This window comes from Nymphalis io, chromosome 14, assembly GCF_905147045.1.
Source record: "Nymphalis io chromosome 14, ilAglIoxx1.1, whole genome shotgun sequence".
NCBI lineage: Eukaryota > Metazoa > Arthropoda > Insecta > Lepidoptera > Nymphalidae > Nymphalis > Nymphalis io.
Genome location: NC_065901.1, coordinates 2625670 through 2652981, shown reverse-complemented (window position 1 = coordinate 2652981; position 27312 = coordinate 2625670). Strand labels below are relative to the sequence as shown.

The window sequence follows — 27312 nt, the reverse complement described above, 5'->3', positions numbered from 1 at the left end:
TTTTCTTTGTTCCGACTTTCTATTTGATAAAATCGTTCACTGTAATATAGGCCTCGATCAATTTCGTTATCTTCCTCAGAGATGGATCCGAGGCAATTATATTTTATAGAATATATTTTAGGACGTATTATAAAAATATTTAATTGGAAATGAAATGGTTCTGTGGTTAGAACGTGTGAATCTTAAATAAAAGTTGCAGGTACAAACCCAAAAGTCCCACCGAATTTTGTTTTGTGTAATTTATGTTTATTAATTAAAAAATTGAAAACACAAATATAAAAGTATTCGTTTCATTACTTTAATCAAATATATTATTAATGACACATTTAATTCGTATTTTATTTGATTCGTATACAGATGGTAAAAATACTTAACATTCAATAAAATACTTCCAATAAGTATATTATTGGACTTTCAACTAAGACGAGCTACTGTTAAACCACATAAAATGAAGTGATCGTTATTAAGTAGTAATTATATTACAAGACAAACATACAACTTGTAGTAATATCCTATTTTTTGTTACATATGTATTAAAATGAATGTATGAACTCTTATTTGGTAAGATTATTATTTTATATGAAGTTAACATTTTTTGATAAAATAATGAAAAAGATTATATTTAATTTTTAATTCAACTTCCGCCTATTAGTGTTATGTTGTTTTAACTTTTCTCTTAACTCTTTAGATGCTTGTATCACTTCTTATACGCTTATTTAACTTAACTTAACTTAATTACACTTATTTTGAAGTAAAAAACTAAATAATTTCTTGTAATTATAATAAAGTTATAGTTTACTATAAAACTTACAAAGTTTTATGTTTGATTTTCTACCTTAAAAGTATAAGTAATCAAGGATCTAACAATTCTGAAATGCTAAGATTCACTATCACAATATCGTGTTATACTTTTATTTTATGTATAAATGTTATAGGGGGTTATGGTTGTTGCATTTTATAGATACCAATGTTGCGTTGAGATACCGAAACGCTAGAACACATTACAGCGATATACAAAACCAACCATGCAACTGCATAACTTAAATCGTTCGCATTAGTGGCAGTGTGGTCTTTCGGTCCTCTTTGTTCTAAATTATTACAAATGGAATGCGGCTGGCAACGGTCGTTGTTACCGACTGCCGCCAATCGGCTTTCCACTGTTAAATTGCGTATTCCGAACGGTTAAATGGTATTTGTTGTCGTGTTATAAATGAAACTAACAGATTTCTATTGCCTCCTCTATGTAGTATTTGTAACTGTATATAAAAGTTGTGTAATAGTTATTAAGGTCTATGTTATGTGTATAGATTATGTTATATTTATTTACTAAGCAAATGCCTTGAACAATGCTCAATGTTCGTGAATTCTCTCCCTCGAAATTCAGCTTGTTCAAATCCTGCTGTGACAATTAAGCAACTTCAAATATGATTCATAATTATAATATGAATTTCACGAAATTTCACATGAATATAATTAAAACTAAGAGTAACGGATTAAAAAAAGCTTAAGTTTTATGAAATCATCATAATATTATTTTAATCAATAAAAAATCTATCCAAGATTTTATACATCTCGAGAACAAGTGACGCAAAAATGTGCCACACTAAATTAGCTTTTATTTTAGAATTAAGCAATTTATTTTTTTTTGTAGATATTTCACTTGGCCACAAATCGCCAAGTTGTTGCTTAGCTTCATTTTTAATTTATGTTATTAATTTATATTTATTTTAATTACGTAATCATTTTTTTCACAGGTAAGTCTCGATCAGTCGATGACACAGCCAAGGAGGACCCATGTCTTACTGGTAGGCTATGATTTTTACATTATATAGATATTTATTTTGCCATCTGAAAAGAAACACATGTTAATTTAGTGGTAGAGTTTACAAGTCCGTCTAAGTAGCTCTTCACATATTGCTGAAGAACAATATTTGAAATTGTTGTGTACCGGTTTGAAGGGTGAGCAAGCCATTGTAACTACAATTGCAGTGGACATAACATTTTAGTTCCCAAGATCGATGGCACATTGGGTCGGTAATATTTCTCACAGTGCCAATGTCTATGTACAGTGGTGACCTCCCACCACGTCAGTCTGAATACAAATTTTAAAGAAAAAAGAAAGCAACTGATCTTTTAACAAATAAATCTCACGTAATAACGTTAATTTTTAATGAAAACAACAATGTACTGACTGTCATGAAATTTATATTAACATTCAGAAACGTCGCAAAAATAACAAAACGTATTCTCTGACATTTCCTTCGAGAACATTCCGAAACTTTTCTGCGTAAATGTTTTTGAGAGTTTTTTTTAAGGGATTCTACTGTTTCAGGATTGTGACAGTTGTTTTCGAACGAGAACAATAAATTAAGCAAGTCTTGAAAGTGACAACAGATTTTGCGGTACGTTCAAAATGTTTACAATTAGATTTACTCTGATGTTATCTAAATTATTCTAAGGATTTACGAAAACGTTCCATTATTAATAGGTTTCGATGTAGACTTGAAGAGAATCTTATGTCTTAAGGAATTAAGTCGTATTAAAATTTAATTACTTAATACATTACATAATCAGTACACATGTATTTAAGATGTTTTTATTTTGAAAATATGTTAGTAAAAAAACTATATTTATTAATTTTAAATAGGTTTTTCCAGACTGACTGCTATCTGTACCCATGAAATTTTGTCAACCGACTTTCAGTATCCTTAAGTGATATAATCATTACAGACATTTCGTGATCGTATCCTGCGGTGAGTTTTGTGATAGTCCTTAATATAATACAATATTAGCTTTGATTAATTAAATCGAAAATACTTTAATTCTTGTGAAATACAAGAATTAAAAGATAGCTTTATAAAATCTTCGATACATTAAAATATTTAATAGATTTTGTTTTACAGCTGTTAACAACAGCATAAGGAAATATTTGATACATGAACTCACTTACGAGTCCAGCTGCATTTATTATTAACAAATCATATTAAAGTTAAATAAGCTGTAACGTTCAAATGCACTTTTCTAAAAAGTTTTGCTTCAAAAATTTACGATGAGTTCTATGTGAATAACAAAGTATAGCATCCGGACTAAAATAAACTGAATTTTCTGAACAAAAAATTTCATGACATACGACCAGTTCGGGGAAACGTGTCGCGAAAATTTTGTAACTAGTTTTAGTTTTAAAACTTTTCAATGCTAGCACTCACAGTATGAACTTCCGATGTACGAAAATTTTAAGTACAGCAGGATTTTAAGTTACAATAGGCAGAGCAGCTTGTACCTCGTTGATGCCTTGTCTGTGAAAATTAGTCAAAATTTCATGAAATAATACTGCGATATTAATTGATAAAATTACGTCTTCCTGGAGATATTATAGTGAGCGCACAAACACAAGTGCACGCTATTCCTCTCATTATACGATAGGACAGCAAAACCGCTACCATTTGAAAGAGTACAGCGCTGATCTAACGGTATTGCATTCTTTCCAAGACAAGCAAACTTTCAAACTCCTGACAATTTATTGTCAGATACATCTAATAACTTTTTATTCGTTTGATCCGGTTATTATAAGCTAGGTGCTAGAATAAAAGGGCAACATTTTTTATAATTCTTCACACTCTTTCATTCGGTTACACGAACACGGCAATATGAGTAAAAAAAAACAATATTAGTATGCAAGTTATAAGAAATATATATATATCCAAGTAGGGTGGATAGTTATTCTTACGACACTTTGGGGAAACTGGTGAATCAGGCACAAATACAACTACAAAAGAGATGCTCGAATGTTATCACTACAATAACAACACATAAACAAAATACTCCTCTTTTACCATTAAAATTATTTGGCTATTAAATAAGTATTACCATAATTAAGCAAAGATACAAACACAGACATGTATTAGTTTGTCGTGTAACTTGCTCTGACTTGAAGAAAGTTTTCCGCATTGCAAAGTTGCAGCAAACATTGCCATGTGTGTTACAAACAAAATGTTAACTTAATTTGGTAATTCAATGTATTAGATAACAAATCTTTGGTCTCTTAAAAGCGAGAAGGATTTTTAACTTTATATATAAAATAATAACTCACGTGCTAGACCATAAAAATATTATAAATTGTGTATGGGATCCGTTTATACAGTAAGTTAGCACTAACTACTGAAGGGAATGACAGATTGTAAAAGCTATGGAAATTGGTATTTAGCAATTCAGAATTATGACTTGATATGAATATGAAAAGAATATGAGTCGCGGGTAAACCTCTAGTATAATACATTGACAAAGGAATTACTCTATTTCATTACGCACTGTAACGATTTTTATAGCATATACTTTTAAAATAGATAACATTTTATTTCTTTAACTATGTACAATACAAATTTAGGGTAAAATAATCTGGGTATTCTTACTTGGCTTAGTAAATACCTGTGTTGATGTATGTGTTTGTGTTTATATGTGTGTGTAGAGATGGGTGTAATTATCCAATTTTTTTTGTGTGATAAAATATTTTTGTTTAAATTAAGCCACGTAGCAATAATGTATTATTATAACAATATAAAGCAAAGAAGTATTATTGTATATGCGACACGCACACAAGCCAGTCGAGAGTAGCAGCAGAGAGAGAGCATGGTGGCACTAGAGAGCGTCATGCCGTTTGCCGTCATGGCGTACGTGTTAGTCCTACCCCGAAGGCATGTTAATAGATTATTCACAAATGAAATAGATTATACACAAATGAATTTAAAAAAAACAAGCGACATGTTTATTTTTTCTTAAATTAAAACAAACTTAAACGTATCAATCGATAACTTCGATTCCTGAGTACCTAAAACTTGAATAAAACATTTCGTCTCGATATCATTTGGGGAACTTCTTTATTGCAGTTGCCAAAGTTTAGCTAACTAAGTTCTCAGAAACTTATATTTTCTCGTACTGCGTGCCATCGTTAAGGATGTTCGTGACTGTCCTGATTAATTCATTCGAGTGGGGGTCTATTGTTTTTTTTCTTTTTTAGGCTTGTTCGCCTTTGTATTAATTTGAGCATTGTTAAGGGATCTCGAATATTTTGATTTGGGAGGCGTTAAGAAATGAACAATTAATTATTGGATAATTTTACTGTCCAAATATTATTAATGTGTTTTTAAAAGTAATGCGAATGACTTTCACGTTTACAATAATATATACGTAACTTAGTAAATTTAGTCCCAGAAAATCACATTTAAATTTTTATTTATGTCTTATCATTCAAATATATTTACATTTAACATTCAAATATAAAAGTTTCAAAATCAAAATGAAACTGAAAAGAACGACAAACACACATAATATATACTGAGATGTGACGTCATCATAAATTTAGCCAAGGATATCCTTGTTGATATGGCACTATGTTTCTTCTTTTTATTAATAAATTCTATTTATTTTAGCTATTGTAATTATATAACAATGATTATAAGTTACATTATTTACAAAAGTTATTTAATATTAGACATATTTAGTCCCATAATAGTCTATTGACTTTAATTCTTATGAAACAATCACATGCAATATTTTAAATTAAGAAATCGTCACGATTCAACAATAATATTTCACTGCTTTTTTATTTACATAAAATGTTACTATATATGTTTTTCATGTTTTTCGTTCTTTACATCATTCAAACATTATGGTAAATTGTACATTCAAATGCTAAGCGCTGCCGTAGGAATGAAAGGAAAAAATTGAATCTTCTTGAGTATTTATAAGTACTACGATTTACATACAAAATAAAGATATAACGCGAAAGTTAAAAATGTAAATATATAAGTAATTTCATACGAGTTTCGTTAATAAATTGAATTAAAATCACGTAATAACAAATATATGCTTGCAAATCAACAGAATCAATGTTTACGGACAGTGTTGACTTGGTTCATGCGCGTAAGCTAAAATAAACCCATTGGGAATATTAAGTTTACGTTTCGATATAAAATTGAACATTGTTTCTTTTATCTTTACTAATATTACAAATGCAAAGCAGCCTTGTCTGTCTGCTTTGATAGCTAAAACACTGAACCAAATTTGATTATTTTTTTTTGTATGAAAGTTTGAAATCCAAGGAAGAACAGTACGTACTTAACCCACAGATGGCCTTTTTTATATTCAAGATATAATTAGGGTATCTAGATTTTCATATTTGAAAACAATGTTTTCAAATATGTTATCACCATGTCGGCTAAGACTTCTTGTTAACAAATTAACTCTACTACGTCTCTTTCTTGTAACGCAGATGATATTGTTTTTTCATTTTTGACAAATATCATCAGAATTTCGATGATCACTATCCCACGCGTTTTAGATCTATATAGTGTAGCTATTTTTAATTTTGTTTTTTATTAAACTATTTAAGTCCTCAGTGCTGCAGTTTTTAGCTTCGATAATATTTTAAGAAATCTTGAATTATAATAAGTTTAAAATAAGCGAAAAAACACTTATTTGGTCAGTGATAGTGATTTCGTTTGTCGAATAGTTCATTGACAATTGCTTAAAATATCTATTGAACTATTGTATGCCGTAATTGTCATTTCTGCAATTAAAAACCAACGAGTACGAAATGTTATATCAATGGTTTTATAACTAAGTGATATTAAAAAAATATTTCAAAGATAATTTCCAACATATTTTTTTCGATTGCGATTTCAATGCTACTCAGCATTTTCTTTGCGTTATGTAATAATAACGAACCTATCTTACTAAAGTTGTAACACAAATAATCGCTTTTCAAATGTTGCGCTAAAACTATCACCGAGTTCAATCTGGATGGTCGCACATGCATTGAAATTTTCCAAATCTTTGCCTTTACATTCCTTTGTGCACCTAAATCTTATACGGCAACAAAATACGCATTTGCATTTTATGGGTTATATTTCTTTCAACTCCATTTGTGTAGACATTTTACCGGCTTACAAAACGATTCGGTGAAATATTAAATGGGAATAGAATAGTTTTCGATATTGTACAGTCCACGCTATTGTATATGGTCTCCTGAGATACTTCCATTATTTGCATCTGTATTTAAATACCGAATCTTGGCGTGAAATCACCTATTATTCACCTTGAATAAAATAGCTAAATGTATACTTTAAAAGTTCATGAAGTATCTAAAAGTGACATGCGATATTGACCATAATAATCATAACATATCAATAATACACGCATCACAATTGTATATTACCATAATATGGTTGTCAATATCTTACGGGTGAGTAATGAAAATGAAAAAGTTTTTACTGAATAGCACTGCTGCAGTAAATTCGAGACGAAAAACAGCTTGTGGCCACGACAAGTGCAACTCACTAAAAACGTTGGGCAAAATAATAATGGAAAAATAAGATTAACTCTTGAGTAAAAGTAAAGTAAAAAATACTGGTATCGCTGTCATCTCCACCTCTTGAGAAGAAGAATTAGAGGGTTTTGAGCCGAGGTTTTTGTGTTCAAATATGAGCAAGTACCGATGAATTCTTATTTATATAATTTGCGTATATCATATCGTCATCGGTGTTAAAGTAAAAAAAAACATCATGAGGTGTCTACGTGTATCTAAAAAATAAAAATCTAAGTCATGTGTACAACTACATGTGTATCGAATCGGAACTCGAATAGCATTGTGGAATAAACTCCAAACACTCTTAGTCCAGCAGTGGGACTACAGTTATGGGATTTACAGTATGTTATTTTACTCTACTCTTTTTTTATATTGTAAACAATTACTTCGTTTTGTTAAGGTATCATTGTTACTGATAGTATATTTTCATAAAATATGTTTTACACCTCATTTGAATTCCCAAGGGTGACGTCATACTACATTGAAACTTTTCTTAGCACAAATATCAATAATGTTTGCAACATTCCATTCAATAGGAGTAAATTTACATAATATTTCTACGATTTCTTTCGTTAGGTCATCTTTATACCCAATGTAGCTCACCTTTCATAGCGTGGGTGTACTGAAAAGTATGACGTCACGGTTCAAGTTTATTTTCGTAAAGGCCCTAGTCGGAATACAACGTGAATGGAAAATAAGCCTTAAGAGAGGGTTTTAAGGCTTAGATTAGTGTTTTCCTGTCGCTTGGTTATGGCTGCTTTAGTGGCATTAAGTCAACCTACATACGTAGGTGGTTAAAACGTTTGTCCATTGCTGTACAAGTTCAAGGGTTGGAAATGAATCATTTTTATTTAAATTATATAAATTATCTACAATCAATAATGCAATTATTATATGCAAACTGATTAGCAACTTATACGTACTTTGCAAATGTATATTTTCTTTTATTCTATATATTTTTTATTTTATTTAGGGAACAATTTGTCCAAAATAATACATTAATAAAATGTCACATCGCCTGTTGTAATGAAGATTCATTAAAAAAAAAGTATAATAATTACGAAATGTAACGTAATTGTGTAAGAAAATCTTGAAGCTTTGTGATTCAGACAATTTATCAATCATAAAATTTATTAAAGTTACATTAAAATGAGTATTATATAATGAATGCTTATATAAAAAACCTAATCATGGTTTTTGAACCGAGAGTGCATCGTATCTCTCTAACCCAGCGGAGGCTTAATTCTTGAAACAGTGCCAACTTCTCCCAACTAGTTAAATTTCGTTCAAAGCGATTGCATCCATTGTTATCTTAAGTTTGCGGTTTTGAATGTATGTTTTGTTTGATATGTGAATTGAATCAATATATACGTTTAAGATTATTTTCTATAAAATACATTTTATAGGGTCATTTGTAAAATATTAATATCCTCGCAGGACTATATAATTAACGCCATAAACAACAACATTAATTTATTTTAACCTTGTATAATATACATTTATACGATATAATTCATGTACGTATATGTATGTAATAAATGAACCACTGATGAAGTTGTATTTTTGACCGATTTTGGTCACGATGGCTATTCTCAAAGAAGACTGGTACATTTTTTATTCTTTCGCTCTCACAATCCAATGCAATGGAAATTCGACACGACTGGAGAGACATCAGACCAACAGATGTACGTGTTTTCTGTAGCGAGATATTGAAACCCGGAAACGTAGAATCTTTAGCCTTATAAATTCGATAATATTAGTAATTTTAGTGTTAGCGTGTAACCGTAAGTAGATTAAGCTTGTCAGTGACCTCCTTCCGAAATATGTCGAGTAATCTTTGATAAATAACGCAAAAGAAAGCGGTATAAGTATTTATTTATTCTTATGAGCACATAAAGTTATAATATGTTATCGACAGATAGCCACTTACAACATGCTTTGCCTAGTTTGCGAGTGAATTATTTTATTTCTTTAAATAAAATTATTATAATTTTTATTGTTACATTTTCATTAAGATTAGTTTATCCGTAATGCGGCACTAGTCCTAGTGTTTTACAAAAGATGATTTTACCTGTCTGATATGCTATTTAATATCGGCTTTTATAGAATGATTTTCACAAACACATAAAAATAATGATGCGTGGACTTCATTTTAAAAGAAAAAGAACTAAATATCAATATCAAAACATTATTTACAAATTAAATTAAAACAGAAAAGTATGTAAATAAATTACAGTAACAGTAACAGCCTGTTAATGTCCCACTGCTGGGCTAAGGCCTCCTATCCCTTTTTGAGGAGAAGGTTTAGAGCTTATTCCACCACGCTGCTCTAATGCGGGTTGGTAGAATACACATGTGACATAATTTCAATGAAATTAGACACATGCAGGTTTCCGCACGATGTTTTCCTTCACCGTCAAGCACGAGATGAATTATAATCACAAATTAAGCACATGAAAATTCAGTGGTGCTTGCCCGGGTTTGAACCCACGATCATCGGTTAAGATTCACGCGTTCTAACCACTGGGCCATCTCGGCTTTTGAAAATGAAAATAAATAATATTATAATATTTACATTATTCAGTTTTCAATTTCTTTGAAACGTTTTCCTCAAATTTTCATTTCCTTGATACTGTATTAAGTCTGTTATATAATAAGATGAAAACATACTAACAAATAATACTTCCGAAAATTCACTATCTCGGGCTTACAAGCAATGCTACCAATTCATATTTAATATTAATTACTAATGTTAGTATGGTTGCGGTAGACTTTAATATAACCACACTATCTTAGCGCGTTGATGTTGTAAGAATGATGGGAAAACATCCTACGAGATAAAGCGAAAGCGGTCTCAAGGAATTGGAATAAGACACGCAGCAGGCCGTAAGAGTTTATTGATTCATTTTCCATTGTCAATATTATTTATATATTCCTGTTACACTATCACACATACCGTAAATAAATAAGACAAGGGAAGCAAAAGATGATTATTAAATTAAATGGTGTCAATTCCGGACCATATTAAATGTTTTAACTACCTCGTGTGTCGTGTCTGGTTTTTACGGCTGGTGATGAGATGTACATAGGGTGGCTGGTTTGGATTCCGGATTAGGCCAATGAAAGTGGCTTTTTCTGTTGATACATTCTCAGAAGCAGCTGTGACTTACGATGTTAACGATACACTTCCATGCCTTGTAAGCGTTTTAAATCCGTTTGGCATGCGCCTCATCTATCTTTTTTTTTTTTTTATAGAATAGGAAGGCGGACGAGCATATGGGCCACCTGATGGTAAGTGGTCACCAACGCTCTTAGACATTAGCATTGTAAGAAATGTCAACCATCGCTTACATATCCAATGCGCCACCAACCTTGGGAACTAAGATTTTATGTCCCTTGTGCCTGTAATTACACTGGCTCACTCACCCTTCAAACCGGAACACAACAATATCAAGTATTACTGTTTTGCGGTAGAATATCTGATGAGTGGGTGGTACCTACCCAGACGAGCTTGCACAAAGCCCTACCACCAGTATACCAGTATATCTCCAGTCGTGTCGGATTGCCACCCCATCAATCCCATACAACAGTAAGAGAATAAATAGTTTATTCTGTTTTTGCGCACATATTTGTGCAATACAATATCTGATCATTTTGATAGTTTCTTTTGAGATGCTATGGACTTGAGTCGTCGTCGTTAATCGTTTTAACTACATATTATTTGTTTTTTTATTTTATAGACCCATATATGCTTTTAAATTTAACGAAAATAAGTAAAATCCAGTCAATGCATTGAATTTATTTTATTAGTCTACAAGTGTGAGTGAAGACAATTTTAGTAAATTATATTCTATTTATATTCTATGCAAAAGTGATATTGAATTAAAAATTAAATTTATCTGAGATTTGAATATTTTTCTGCAGTACTCAGTTTAACCGCGTCGTCTGTAGACGAACTAACTTCCATCTAAACAAACCGCAAGAGCTTAATCAAAGTGAACTCGACCGAACTAAAATAATCAACTTAGGAGTTTCGTCTGCGTTAGACGAAGCAAGGGATTTTCTATCTTGTACCTGTATTTATAAGGTTCATAGTACAATGAATTTAGACTCGATTAAAATTAATCCGTGGATAAATATGAAATTGCATCGTACCATGCGTACGAATATACGTTATTTGGTATTCGTATTTAATAATATTAGTTATTATATGGTATGTATTTGATTCCCTCTAATATAATATGTATATTATACATTATTTGCTTCACAGTGTTGTCGGTGAAATTATCGGTTTTTATGCCTCTATGGTTTTAAATTCGGAGGTCCCGGGTTCAACTATCGTTTTGGGGCAATAGAAGTTAAATTTTTCAGTATCAACTCGGTGTTAGGAAATTGATAGTATTTAAATTCCTCTACACCGGAAATCACGTAAGGGATTTGCGCGTGATCTCTTTGCGTTCGTGTTGGATTTCCGTTCCTTCCTTTAATGTTTGCAAATACACTTGTGCATTATAACAGATTGCTAGTTTTTGAGAATGGCCGTCGTGGACGAAATTTGATCAAGTATATTCCCAACTCAGTATCTTATGTTTTATATTACATTTTACATATAATAAATACACTTACGTTATTTTAATACTACATAAGAGCGAGAAAAAGATTTTTTATTAAGTTTTAAATTAAATTTCCATCAATTTATCTAATATTAATTAAATTTCAATTTTAAACATTGCTAAGAATATTTTAAGATTCTAATAAGAATTAGTAGACGAAGTATTTCCTTTTCAACTGATAATGGTTCTGACAAATTACAAATATAAACCAGTACAAATTGGTTACTAGTTTGACCAAAAACCAATCTGTTCCGGTAATAACCAGTACATATTATAGTAACTAGTACATTGCTATTTGTTACCTTATTAGGCGTATATTTTACAAACACAATAAAGTATACGAATATTTCGTACGAGTTCACGTTAAAATTCAAGGATAACAGGCGTTCTGTTTAAATTTACCCATTTCTGATTCGCTCGGAATATTTTTACACCCTTGTGTTTTCTTCTGATTAAGTTTCATCCAGTGTGTGAGTGAGTTTCATTGTTCTCACATTTTTCCATGATTCGAGAGTTTAAAAAAATATTGTTGTCTCTTTTGTCAGTGTAATGAATATGTTTCGGTTATGTACAAACATCACGTTTGTAGTAGACTGAACGAGCTGTACAGGATAAACAGTATACACCAATACAAATAACATTCAAATTACTCATGAAGTAATTATTCTAGCATCTACAATGCTTGTTTGCGTATATCGGAATTCGATGTCCGAATGTAATGTTCAATTTCTTTCTGTTTAAATATATCTATATTTAAATATAACGCAATAATTTTATTTAAATTAAATCGTTTCGTTTTCAAAACTTTAATTGAAAATTTAATCAAATTCTTAGTGCCACTAAAATATGGGAAATTTCGTTCGACTGAGAGATCATAAAAATATTTGTATCATACAAATAAATAAAAAATAATAAAAATTATCAAAATTGGTTCATAACTAAAGCAATGTCCACTAAGAAATCTTTAAGGCCTAATCATATTCGACAGTGACCGAAACAAAGAATATGGACATTGGACATTCTTGACACGTCTAAGAAATAAATACCATCGGTTCCTGAGGATAAAATCCGCAATTCAACGGACTTCACGCAACACTGACTTTTACTTAAGAAACTGGGGCGCGTTTATACGGTATCCTTACGATTCTAAGATTTCTGTTCGTTGTTTTTTTTTTGCTTACATTTCCTTTGCAGTATTAAGTTCATATATTTTTATGAAAATGTTAAATATTTTATAAACTTATTTTAAAGATTTATAGAATGTTATCATTGGTAATAAAAGGCATTGACATATTTAAAAAAAAAGTAATATCATAATTAAGATTTTCATATTCATAAGATCTTTGACCTTTTGCAAGAATATGTTATCCCGTAAACATACAAACATGAACATGAAAGTAAGTTTTCATCTATTATTTTGGTTTTCGTTAAAATATATATAAAATAATCTGTTTGTGTTTCAAATTTGGAACGCATTCAGAAGTCGTTGTGATCTGCTAATTTGGAACTGTATAAGTAAGAAAATTCTTACATTATATTTTTTTTTTGGCTATTTATCATTTTTTTTAATAATAAAAATGTAATTATATATATCAGAGGAGTTAGTTATTGTAAAATATTTTTAATGTATAGAAAATATTGTGTGTTTACTTTATCATCTCAAGATCTATACATAAGCAATAGACAACAACGATAGCATCATATAAAATAATATATAATTCTTTCATCCACGGCATCACGGCATTCACCCTTCACACCGGAACACCGACACAAAGCGTTGTCGCTAAGCGATAGTATATCTCGTGAAGGGGTGGTAACAACTCCCGGTTAAAGTGTATATAATAGTCAGCATCATTCATTATCAAGTTCATAAGGAAAATCTCAATGATTAATTAATTAAACTTGAAGTGAAAATGATTTTTTGATTTTTGTATATTATTTTTGTTATTTTATAAGCTATTTTTTTATTAATATACCTTTTCTATTTTTTAATGTTAAATCTTATGACGTTTCAATATCGTAATTATAAAATTAAAGTGAAGTATATTGGACATGAAATATTTTCAATATATGTTATAAACAAAGTGCCTAGTGTTGAGTGTTAGCCATTTTTCTTGAATGTAACTGCCGTTCCCGCCATCTCGCGCTGTGGCCTGTCAAAGAAATTTATTGGTATGGATAGGCTGCCTGACAATTTTGCTACTCGTATATTTTTTTCGACGCAAATTTTTCCTTCCTAAAATTCGATCAAATGTTATCTAGCGGATATTTTCGTTATTGATTTTGGATAAGGGAAACAAATCATACTAAAATATGTTTTCAGCTTGAGATAAAATAAAATTTTTATCTACTTTCTATTCAAAATTAACGTTCCTTTGAATTAAAATCGTAGAAAGTTTACTTTAATCGTTATAACAAGTAAGTTAACTAACTTAACTAATAGTAATTGTTTCCTTAAATAAATAATTTATTTAATTTTAAATTCGTATTACTACAACTGTATTTTTAAAAACAAGTAAAAATTAATCTCAAAATCAATTTATTCTTGTTTACACATTCAACGCTGTAACAATAACAGTATGAACGCCGCATTTTCTGCGAACAACAATAGCTTTGAATCTGCCTCATATAACTTTTACACGCGACAAATAACTACACTCATACACATAAACTATTAAGGAAAAGAGCCCTTAATTACATGAATACAAAGGCTATTATAGCGTGTATATATTTTATGGTACTGTTTTGAATTTATCGTCCAATAATTTTGAATGTACCGACGTATCGCATAAACTATTGTGACATTATTGAATGACAGATATATAATGACATAGTGTCGAGGAGCAACAATTACTAGTGCGTTTTTATTAAAATAGACATAAGGACTTCTTCATAATTTTTACAGGAACAACGACTACGGGTGGTACACTTACCCGTTTGCTTTCCTATAATTTAATAAGAAATATTTTAATTATATTATATTTAAATGTTCTGTTAGTTAAGTTTTCAAATATTCTCGTAAAGTAATCAAATTAAAAACTATTCTGCTTGGTAAATTACTGAAATAAAATAATTTTCAATTAATATCTACGTATACAATACGCCTAGAACGTTAATGCCGACGAGTTTAATAATTTTCAGATATAATGTTTACGGAGGTTCTTAAACTGCTTCTGAACGAGTAATTTGTTTTTAAGTTTGTTTTTATCAGTGGGGTGAAAATAATCCCATTTGCGGATAAGGGTTAAGCTGAAAATCGGTATTGACTTTTAAAGCAATCGCTATTAGCATTTGGTCTAATAATCATCATTAATTAGCCAATGACAGTCCACAGGCAGACATTTGAGTAGACCGCACTCAGTCGCTTTAAAAAAAATTTATCCAATATTTCTCAGTGTTGTATATACGAATACAAACATATAACCCTCTCAAACAGATTATGATAGCAATATAATTTTCAATATAATTAGTTATTCTTATAATCCATATTCCTAATTACTTTATCACCTACTATGCTTCCTCACGATTCAAAATTCAAACATTTAATTTAGTTCAACCCTTAAATAAAAACGAGTCAAGCAAGTAGCATTGTTGCATTAAAAGATATAAGTGAATATAATTTAAAACGAGTCATTTCACCGTCGCATTCATTAAACGGGGTCATATTCGTCCAACGTATTTTTACTAGCGCTTATTTTAACTTCTAGCTACCTGCTACTTTTGACGTATTATGCGGTAGGTTCATCCATAGTGCGTTATAGCGGTCTCGACGCCAGTATCTCTGAACTCGTGGAGTTTCACGAACAAAAGGAGGCTGCGCGGCCGCGAGGTCGTTGCTCCCAGAGTAATACTGCGGCGCGCTACTTACAGATAGGGCGTTCGTTGTGCAACTATTATATTCTGTGTAATGTTTTATACTAAAATTTATTAGTCTAGACAATATTAATAGCTATATCAATTTTATAATTTAATTTAATTTTTCTTTAATAATTTAATTGTAAAGATTAAATTAACTTTGAAAAAAAAAAGATTATCGCATCGGTATTAAAGGAATTAATAACAATGTCTTGTTTTTTCACTCTTTTCACTCCTCTTGGCTTTGATACAACTAAACGTGAAGGTACTGATGTATTCTATTAAAAAGAACCCCCAATCATTATTTATAATCCTTTTACAATTTCAATTTATAATACCTTCAAATATATATACTATAAAAAAATCTATTTATTTGTGTTTAAATTTTAGCTTTAATAACATTTCAAAGTATAATATATTTAGTTTTATTAAAAATGTGAACGACGTAACTGTTCTTGATAATTAGTTTACTAAATAATTTTCAGAACATTGATCATAAATTTTTCACGGCTAAGTTATAGGAGTCAGTGCGAGTTATTTGTACAAATATTCTTTTTTAAATCTCATTTAAAAAAACAGACGGGTAAAAAGAAATACAAAAAAGTTTTTATTTGTTTTTTTTTTATATCATCAATATGATAAACCTTTTTTCCTACACGTGTGTCCCAAATCTGTGAATACGAACTAACTTTACATGAAAATATGATGCCAAGCACCTGAACAGGGCAACGAACTGTTCTAAGTATAAGATATTATTTAAACGACATAAAATGTGTATAACTTTAAGCATGTATTTTATTATTAACTAGCTACCCGACCCGACATCGCAACTGTAGAATTAGGATCTGCATAAAACGTTTTCATCGTTCGACTCTAAGAAAAACGTACAAAGAAAAAAAACTGTTTGGGCCTGAAACATTCGCAGGCACGCGCCGAACTACTCACCAAAGTCTCATCACAATTGCATAAATGGTGTAGAAACGCATACAGGACGAACATACATTCATATTTATTAAAACAATATCAGTAATATTATATTAAGATGCTTAGCGTTTAGCAACGTCAAATGAGCCATCTTAAATGGTATTTAAAAACTGAATAAGGAAATTTTTGTTAAGCGCATCATTATTAAAGCAAGAAGCAGCAAGCCTGGTGCCGTGCTTCTGGCTAGCAATAAAGTATGCTGAATTATTTATAGTATTGTTATATTCAAAACTGTGAAATAACATTTCGCCAACCTCATATAAATAGGCTAACAACATGATGACATTAAGAGTTTTACTGGACAAAAAGCAAAAGGATTTGAAAAGTTATCCACCTTGAGCAGGTTATATTATATAAGTAAGTCAAATCTCGGACGAAGTTTTCGTACGAGATTGTTAGCAGTGTAATAATCCAATTTTCTTAACCGATGACCGTGGGTTCAAACCCGGGCAAGCACTATTGTATTTTCATGTGCTTAATTTGTGATTATAATTCATCTCGTGCTTGACGGTGTAGGAAAACATCGTGAGGAAACCTGCATGTGTCCAATTTCACTGAAACAAAGAAATTTGGCAACTCCTTTCTTTGTCACACTTTCAAAAAATGGAATTCCTTACCACCTCACGTGTTCCCCTCCTCTTACAACCCGGGTTCCTTCAAAAGGGGCGTGAAGAGGCATCTTGCGGGCCGGCAAGGCGAAGGCGGCTAGTGCAGAACGTTTTTCCCGTCTGTACTGGCCGTCGTCGCGTTTGGACTCTACTACCACTTACCATCAGGTGGAGTAGAGTCATTCGCCCTCCCGGCGAATATTAAAAAAAAAAATCTGCCACATATGTATTCCACTAACCCGCATTGGAGCAGCGTGGTGGAATAAGCTCCCAACCTTTTTCTCAAAAAGAGAGAGGAGGCCTTAGCCCAGCAGTGGGACATTCACAGGCGAGCAGCCCGCCTTTACTTTAAAACTATTATAAATAAAAGTTGATACAAACGCTCCCGGATTATATAAAATAGTTAATACTGATATGAATTGTGCTGTATTAATACGATAAATCTTGCCTCACAATGGAGTTCGAAATAAAATGTTCGCGGAGCCAGCCTGCCTGTGAAGTTTCGTGATTTATGTCGCACTCGATTTTACGATCATTTCCTGATAAGAGCGTGAGACCAATTAGTAGTGTATATGGTATTTGATATACATACATACTTATTATTCGGATTAATTCTTGGGCAACTGTCACAGTTGCTGAATATTTTCCACTAGGAATGTGAATTCTTGGGCAACTGTCACAGTTGCTGAATATTTTCCACTAGGAATGTGAATTCGTGTTAAAAAAACTTTCTATTGATATAGATATTTCTGTAAATAATTAGAAAATCGGGAGGTTCTATTCAGTATCCAGTAGGCTATTAATTATATTCAACAACATTTTTTATTATTGTATAAGTAAAAAATTCTACATCATAAGTATGTATATACTAAACAGACCAATAACATTTTATTTATGTGATTGTGGATTTGCGTAATGGTGTGCGGCAGTAATAAAATGCTATGATCATAATTATTGTATTAGTATTAATAATATGTTCAATTATTACGAAATATACCAAAATCAATAATTAAAAATATAGTTGATATTTTAACAAAAATTTATTAAAGATTGATATGAAAGATTGAGAGATCAGATTAGCTAATGGGCCAGATTAGCTAATAATGATGGTAAGTGATCACCATCACCCATAGACATTGGCATTGTATTTAAGAGTAGCCTCTCCATTAGCAGTAAGGACACTCTCTATTTCCTGACTCTCATCACGCGATAGAGCAGCAACATCCAAACCACCGATGAGTTCAGTAACAGAATTAAAGGTTTTACGTGCTTTCCTAAGCAAGGCAGTGCTAATACAACTCATCAATATTTCGCTTTTGATTGAGGCAGCAGATTCTTCTTTTTATACATGTTTCTAGTCTTATCCTCTATTTACAAATTTTTGCTATTATGATATTCAGTACTATCATATTATTAATTTCATCGATATGGAAAATTATAAACCGTGCATAGAACACACACCATACCACCGTCACCTTCTACACCTTCCTCTGAACAAAAAACTGTTTTTAATTTATACAAGCGAAAAACGCGAAAAGGAGAGAATTTTATCGGCATAAAGTTAGTTGCCAAAGAAGAATAGCTCATGTACAAAATGTATATATGTATGTATGAATGTGTTGTGGGTTATCTAAATGGTAATGTGTGATGGTGGCGCATTGAATTCTTTGTTTGTAAGCCATTTTTATTTATTTCTCCTTTGTTTCTTTATCTTTTTCTTCTGTCTACAAATAATAATATCTTGCGACATTATTCATACACGGACATTTGATCTCAAACTAAGCAGAGCTTGTACTATGGAAACCAGCATATACTATTTATTGTTTTGTAAATACATACTTATATAGATAATTACACAGACTCAGGACAAACAGACATGCACACAAATGTCTGTCCTGGGTGGGAATCAAACCTACAATCTTCGGCGTGAAAGGCAAGTATCTACCAACCACACCAACCGGCCCGTCCAAAATAACACTTATAAATTCGGGACGACGATCGAATTATGAGTTACTTCTTGTTCTTATTATTTATTGCAATATCTTCTGATAATCTTAGTGACCGCTGGCAAATTATAGAAATAAATAGAAAACAAATAAAATACACTTTAACCATCACCCCTGAATAGAATTACACTCCTGGTCCTACGTCTCTCTCTATCACTTTTAGATAGCTGCTCCATCGCACAATGGGAGTAAAAGAATAGAAATATAAATGTTTGTGAAAATGGTTTTAGTAGAATTTTGTGTAGATTATCCTCCAGATATTCGCCTCCTCGACAGCAACACTATATGCTGCTGAGATCTGGTTCGAATAATAAGTGATATCTTACATAGAATCTTAGATCTCATGATTTGGATTTATTTCTTATAATTTAGATGACATTATCATTCATTATTAACCATTGATGATTAACTCATTATATAAACATCTTCTGAAGGGGAGGCCCCCGCTGTGAGGTATTTACCATTTTTATTTTGCCATCTTTATTTTTCTTTCATTTCTGTGATACAATAGAAAGGGTATGATGGTGACGCCTGGAAAAACATATAATATAATTTTAAGTAGACGTATAAAATGTTTTAGTACCAATGAATGCCTAATAGTAATGCTTATTGGGGAGAAAACTCTTTCGAATAGAAAATTTATAACGATTAATGGTGCAGAATTTACCACGTTCCAAGGCTTAACGATTGAAACGCAGATGAAATTTTGTCGTAAAAAGATATCGTTTCAATGAAAGTTAATTTATAGTTGTTGAAGTTTGTCCGTAGACTCGTTAAGGTATTTTATATCAGGTTTATTAATGACCTCGTCTAACGCAATCTTAAAAATTGAATCAGAATATAGATCAAAATTACGCAATATAATAAAAACGTACTTAAAGCTACAATATTTTCACGTAATTAAAGGAGTAACTTAGTAAGTGTATTCAAATCTCCTCTAATTTTAAGTTGTTCTAGTTTAACAGATATGTCAGACATCGATTACGGATCTTTACTTGAGAAAAAGTCAAACATATTTAATACAGTACGTATTATATAGCGAGTTGGAATGATAAGTGTAGTCTGGCATTACGCAAGTTACTAGGTCACTCCCATATTTCTCTTTTACAAGCAAAATGGCGTCTGTTTATCAAGGGTTACTATAATGGTGCCTCAGAGGCTTTAATCCTGTGGCCCTTGTGACCTTAAATTGAAATTCGTCCCATCCCACGTAACCCGTAACACGAATTCTGTGACGTCAAATTTTAAACGAGCTTGACACATAATATTAAGAATTCTCTTTGATTAGTTGCCAGTTTATAATTAGACCGAATGACAGAAAGGGAATCGTATAGTGAACTTGTTTGTTACGAGTCATTGTTCGAGAATAGTTTCTATTTAATTATCGATATATCTTTTTTTACCTTTTTTTACACACGATGGACAAATTTTTATTTAATTCTTTTTAGAAATACATATCTAAAAATGGGACACTATTACCTTCGTCACTACATGAAGTATAAACAACTTACAATGACAATGTACTAAGTGCGATGAAATTAAAAACGTTACGTAAAGTTACAGTAATATATATTCTTTTTAAAATAACAACATTTTAAATTCTTTTAGCAAACCGTCGTAAAAATATTTTTGGCAAGAGAGTAATCTTCAAAATAATATTAAAACTTCAAATGTTTTAAAATCAATGACACTAAGTCTAAAAGCGATGCAATGGTCACTCATTTATTTTTAACATGAATTTCTAAGAGAATTCTCACTTGTCACAAAGCTTTTAGCTGTTAGACTTTAGGTAACTTTTTAATAAGTCCAGGTAATAAATATTCTTTACATTCGCATTTTACATGATTTTAAGAAATATACACATGAATAATAAAAATGAAATAGCTTGCGTTAAATCAAAAATGTTAGTGTAATAATAAAGCACTGCTAAAAAGTGATGTATAAAATATGATTAATATTTTTTTGAAGCTGACAAATGCTATACTTAACATCTATATCTTCTATAATATATCATCAATCTGATTGAAGTTGCCTGATAACTTTAATTAAACCTCGATGAGGAACTATGAAGTAGCATTTCATGAAATAGTGTATATATTCTTATAATGATATTACTAACGAATATAAAAGAAATATCAAAGTGCTTGATAACGTCCATAAATAATTGTAATAACAGGAAACGTGGTGTAGAAATTAATTACAAATATAAGATGGAACGTGAAATGCTTGCTCGTCATGGTGTCTGGGCGGGATGAGGTTATTACGACCAACATGTTGTGATGGCCGTTACTATCATTATGACGTCATATACTATTTCTGTGGATCAAGCGGAGGCGGAATTTGTTTCAGCTTTTTTCTTGTTGCCTTTTACTCAATCTCAATATATAATTTTACTTATCACATAGGTAATTAGAGTGCCACTAAAAGTACTTTTGTTATTCTAAATAACATTATTGGCGTAACTTTTGTACGTAAATATTTGAGGTATGATTATAAATAATTTTAATAAACTATAAATTTATATTCGATATATTGATAAAACGTATAAAATACATATGACACCTGATTGTTTTACTTTTGTTAATGTACAATAAAACTAATAATATTCTGCTTAAATTTTATTAAAATACATATTATATAACTATAAAATAAAATTATTGTAACGCTATAAAGTAACGTTTAAGCGGGTAACGTTTGTTAAACTGAGGACAATAAAAATAAATTTCGACCAAACGAAAGCAACCATTATTTAGTGTACATATTAACTAAAACGGACGATAATGCCGGCAAAGACCTCCAATTCGACGTTCTAACGTCTTAATGTGGGAAGTAAGCCAGGGCCGCATTCTACATCGAAAACGTTCAATATAAGCAATAAATTGCCTCTACAACTCGTGACCGGAGTTCGACACTGTATCAGCCATTTAGGTTAGTTCTTATCACCATCGACATACGGATTATATTGCAAAAATTCGTAGTAAGTAAGTTTTTACGATGGCAACACACGAGTCACGAAATGTGTTGGATTCCTACGAATTATTGGTTGGTTCAAGTCTGATTGGAAGGTGGATATTATGTAATAGTATTTTAAGGTTCGTTTTATGAAGTTCGTAATAAAAACGGTCAAGTGGTTGTGTGCCACGTGTTCTGTACCGTAATAAAGATTTTAGGTTATATTGGACAAGGAATTATCTTCTATTGTTTTATTTTTAGACAACAAAGGTAAGGCCAAGGATTATTAAGACAATCATATCATTTATGTGTATTTGAGTTAGAGAGAGCCACAGAAAATCAATGAAATGATTAGAATTACGTAATTAATTTTATTAATTTAGAAGGTATAATAGACCATCTATTTCTTATATAATTTTATTGAATAGTAAATTCACTTCCAAATGTAGTATTTTAATGTAAGTTTAAATTAAAAAAAAACTGGTTAATCATATAAAATTATAATTGGATCAGAAAGTTTTTTCAGTGATTGTAATTTAATTACGTTTTAGGCGATAAACATCCTAATTATTTCCCAATATAATATACCCTTAGAAGTTGTAACTTTGATTTGTTTTTAAGATGTGACAATTCGATTGTGTATAATTTTATAACTGGTTTAAAAGCCACGTAGTAAAAAACACCATCTCATCCCTTAAGAGAAATTGAGTAATTCCGGCCCCTAAATTGTATAGAGAAAATTAGTATCTACAGAATAATTTTCAAAAGGCGTTTTTCACGGTAGGCAGTTTTAGGAAAAACTTCAAAAGAGTCCTGCGATTTAGAACTCCCATCTCAAGAAATATTCATGAAATTATTCATTAAAAAGATCTGGCAAGTGTAACCTTAAATATATTCTCAGGAGGGATCATTTTTCGTCCTTTTTATCTTCATATTATAATAAAATTTTCATAAAATATTTTAAATTATTAATATTGGATATACTTTGCAAGATCAGTCTTCTTGGTCGATATTTGAATTATTTTAGTAGCAATAAGAGCGAAATGTATTGTATATATAAGTAAAAAGTTTGCAAATATATAATATAAGCGTGCCACGTACACATAAAGGAGTATAGAGCGGTGGCGAAAAGGGGGCACGATAGGGGGGGTTATGCCGTTTGTTAACAAGGCATACCAGTCTTACCCCCGAGGCGCGCCAATAGATGTTTCTTTTCAAAAATATATATTATAATAGTATTTAAGCATTGAAGATACCTACCACTTTTAAGAGTCCAAAGGTAATTACCGTAGTGACCTTACTTTGCGGGTTTTATATTAAATATGGACACGTCATACTAAACGTACTGCTGAAATGCTTAAACTAACAGTTTTTCACATTTAATGGTGATAAATATTTTATTTAAGAAGAGATAAGAAATGTTATACAAAAATTTACTCGAAACCTCGAACACAATCTGATTACATAATATGAAAAAGAAAAGTAAGCAGGCATTGAATATCCCACTGTTGGGTTAAGGCCACCTCATCTTTTGAGGATAAGGTTGCAAGCTTATTCCACCACTTTCTAATGTATGTATTTATGTAGGTTTGTATCATTATTGGCGACAAAATAATTTTGATTCGATTTACTCACGTTGAAGAATTTGGAGCTTGAAGATAAAGTTTTTGAATACGTCTTTTAAATATATTTATTTTATGCGGTTGCTATAGCAATCGCATTTCTTATATTTTAAAATTGGCAGCAGTCACTTATTCAAACTTGCTATAAACTTTTAATGTCTGCAAATCTCCTATACATAGTTTTAGTATATCTATTATAATTTGGCCAGAGTCCGCTAGAAATATTTACACCGATATTCTCTCCATCTACTTGAATATAATAATCAACATCTCATTTTTGATACTTATAAGCGAAATAATAGTGTTTTTAAAATAAAGTTTATTTACTATATATAAATAAAAATAGAAATATATTTTGTTTAATTAGGAATTGAAGAAAATATAATAGTCGTTATAAAATAATATTTTACGTAAATAGTTGAAATCTAAAATGACTTACCGTGTTATTTATAAATGAGAATATAAATAATCATATTGACTTATCTTTAATAATATTAGTTTAATTTATTGAATAGTCTCTTTATTGATGAAGATTAAAAGCTACAACTACATGATATGGCTGTAAGGAGTAAATTAGTAATATAAACAATAACCGATACGAGTAACCGTCAAACTGTAATGTATATAGAACCACGCTTCAATCACAAACCTCAATAATTGTATAAATCAGGCTTGTATAATCAAAATTTAACGTGAGTTCAATAGTCTTCAATTTACGAAGCTGAATCCTATTAAATTCTCGTGGAATAATATTTACAAGCGTTCTCTAATAATGTATTCTTTGAAGTTTAAATAAACTTTTACATACTTTTCCATTTAATAATACTTTTCAAGTGTGATAAATAGTAAGCCTTGCAAGATTTGCTCTAAAAGGAAGCCATTAAATATATTAAAATTAATATTGTTCTGAGAAATACATTTTGAAACAGTAATGTTTTTGTTTATTTCGTTACTTATTTTTTAAATAAAAAAGCACCTGGAAAATATGACATTACTAATAAAAACAACGCTATCTAATGACGATAATCGGAATCCATAAGTAAAAAAAATCTCGCACTAGGTACACAGATAAATCAGCTTCGAAGCGTTTTCGAGTTTGTAGTAGTATAATACACACAGTGACTGAATTCGGAAGAAACCAATTTGCGCTAGCTACCGCGCACCTCATTTACGTAATGAACGTTAGAACTGTCATGACATTTTATTTATCATTCTTTTCTTACTAATTAGTTCATAATAAAATATATTCGCAGGTATGATTAGTGAAAAATTATGTCGTAAAAAAAATGTCACAATGAATATACTATAATTATATAAGCTGTGAAAAAATTTACCGCAACAATTGTAAATAAATAGAAAAATGTTTGTCTACATGCTATTGAAGATTTCAGTTAGAAAAACGTCTCCAAGCTAATTTGACTGTGCATAACGCATTGATGTTGTACGAGATGGTTAATATTTCTTTCTCAGTGCCAATATTAATGAGTGGTGGTGACCACTTATCATCAGGTCAACCATTTACCATAGCCCTTACCTTATACCCTTCGAACCGATAGCCTTATATGAATCTGATCTTTAATAACATTATGTTGATTTTGAGTTTTTTATAAGTCCTTTCCACTTTCCTTTTTTAATAATATGTTACTGGAAATTTAAACAGATTCACATCTACCGTGGCTACTAGTGAGTTGAATTATATATATATATTGTTTAACTGCAAGTAGTAAGTAAAAACAGGCTCTTCTTTTTTCTACATACAAAACAAACATGGAACAACTAAACGTGTGCGTTGTAAGTAATAATAATAATAATATCCTGGAACATTATTCACACACGGCTATCTGACCCCAAATTAAACAGAGCTTGTACTATGGAAACCAGACAACCGATATAGGTACTACATAGACTACTTTTCTTTTGTAAATACTGACTTAGGACAAACAGACATGTCCATGCACACAAATGTCTGTCCTGGGTGGGAATCGAACCCACAACTTTGGCGTGAAAGTCAAGTATCTACCAACCACGCCAACAGGCTCGTCTTTGTGTTTAAATGCATTTTAAAAATAGTACAAAATTTACTTATTATAAGGGAAATAAATAAATAAATAAAAAAGGATTTCTTATACAATAAAATGTCACCTTCGTACTATTCATCCATTACTTAAAATTTATGTAAATTTCTATTCTTAATATGACCATTCACTGATTTGTACATACAATGAAGATATTTTAAGAAACTATAATACTAACTAATATCCTATATTAAGAAATACATAATAAGAAACTCTCAAAAGAGTTTTTACCTAACTTAAATCATGAGCTGAAGTGCAATTTTCGTTTTTATACCAGCCTTTAGTGAATCCAGAGAGTTTTCAAGTACTTTGCAAAGCAAATTAGCGCGGTACCTGTATTCCAAATTCAAAATGTAACTTTTTATGTGCATTTTTAAATTATAATGTTAATTCTTGGCGTTGATATTCGGTAGAGATATATATTACGGTTGCATTTTTCTTTTAAAATTCGCAAACGATATTATATTTTTCTAATCGTCTATTGGGAAACACAACTTGTGGTTATCATGACTTCGAATGCTGCAAACGCGTTAGGTTTTTAATCGAAAAAAGTTCATCTTATTGTAGACAGATAAGGTATATATATATACCTAAAATATAAAAATCTAAAATTATATATATATTATTTTAGATTTATATATATGACTAGCCATTTTAACGTACATAATGACTGTTTAAAATTTAAAAGAAAAAAATAAAATGTTTTGATTTTCGTAATCATGAAGTCGAGATGGCCCAGTGGTAAGAACGCGTGAATCTTAACCGATGAACGTGGGTTCAAACCCGGGCAAGCACCTCTGAATTTTCATGTGCTTAATTTCTGTTATAATTCATGTCGTGCTTTTCGGTGAAGGAAAACATCGTGAGGAAACCTGCATGTGTCTAATTTCATCGAAATTCTGCCACATGTGTATTCCACCAACCGCATTGGAGCAGCGTGGTAGAATAAGCTCCAAACCTTCTCCTCAAAAAGGGAGAGGAGGCCTTAGCCCAGCAGTGGGACATTAACAGGCTGTTACTATTACTATAATCATGATGATGTATAGAATAAATATAAAAATGAAGGACATTTGATTAGCTATCTCTATCTTATAATACATATGATATACAATACTGAATAACAACAAGAATAACTGTTTGAAGCTTGAAGTTACAAAAAAATTGTCTTAAAATTATGTAATTTTAAAACTGTTTATAAAACACTAATTACGTATGTGATTAATTAATTTTTAAT

General features: G+C 30.8%; 1 protein-coding gene across 1 annotated transcript in view; it reads left to right on the top strand.

The window, feature by feature from the left end:
• Positions 1-27312, top strand: part of LOC126773357 (acetylcholine receptor subunit alpha-like 1) — a 232425-nt gene that overhangs the window by 52307 nt on the left and 152806 nt on the right. The window contains exon 2 of the mRNA XM_050494270.1: positions 1755-1805. The gene's annotated coding sequence lies outside the window, so the exon portion shown is untranslated. The remainder of the gene's footprint in view (positions 1-1754; positions 1806-27312) is intronic.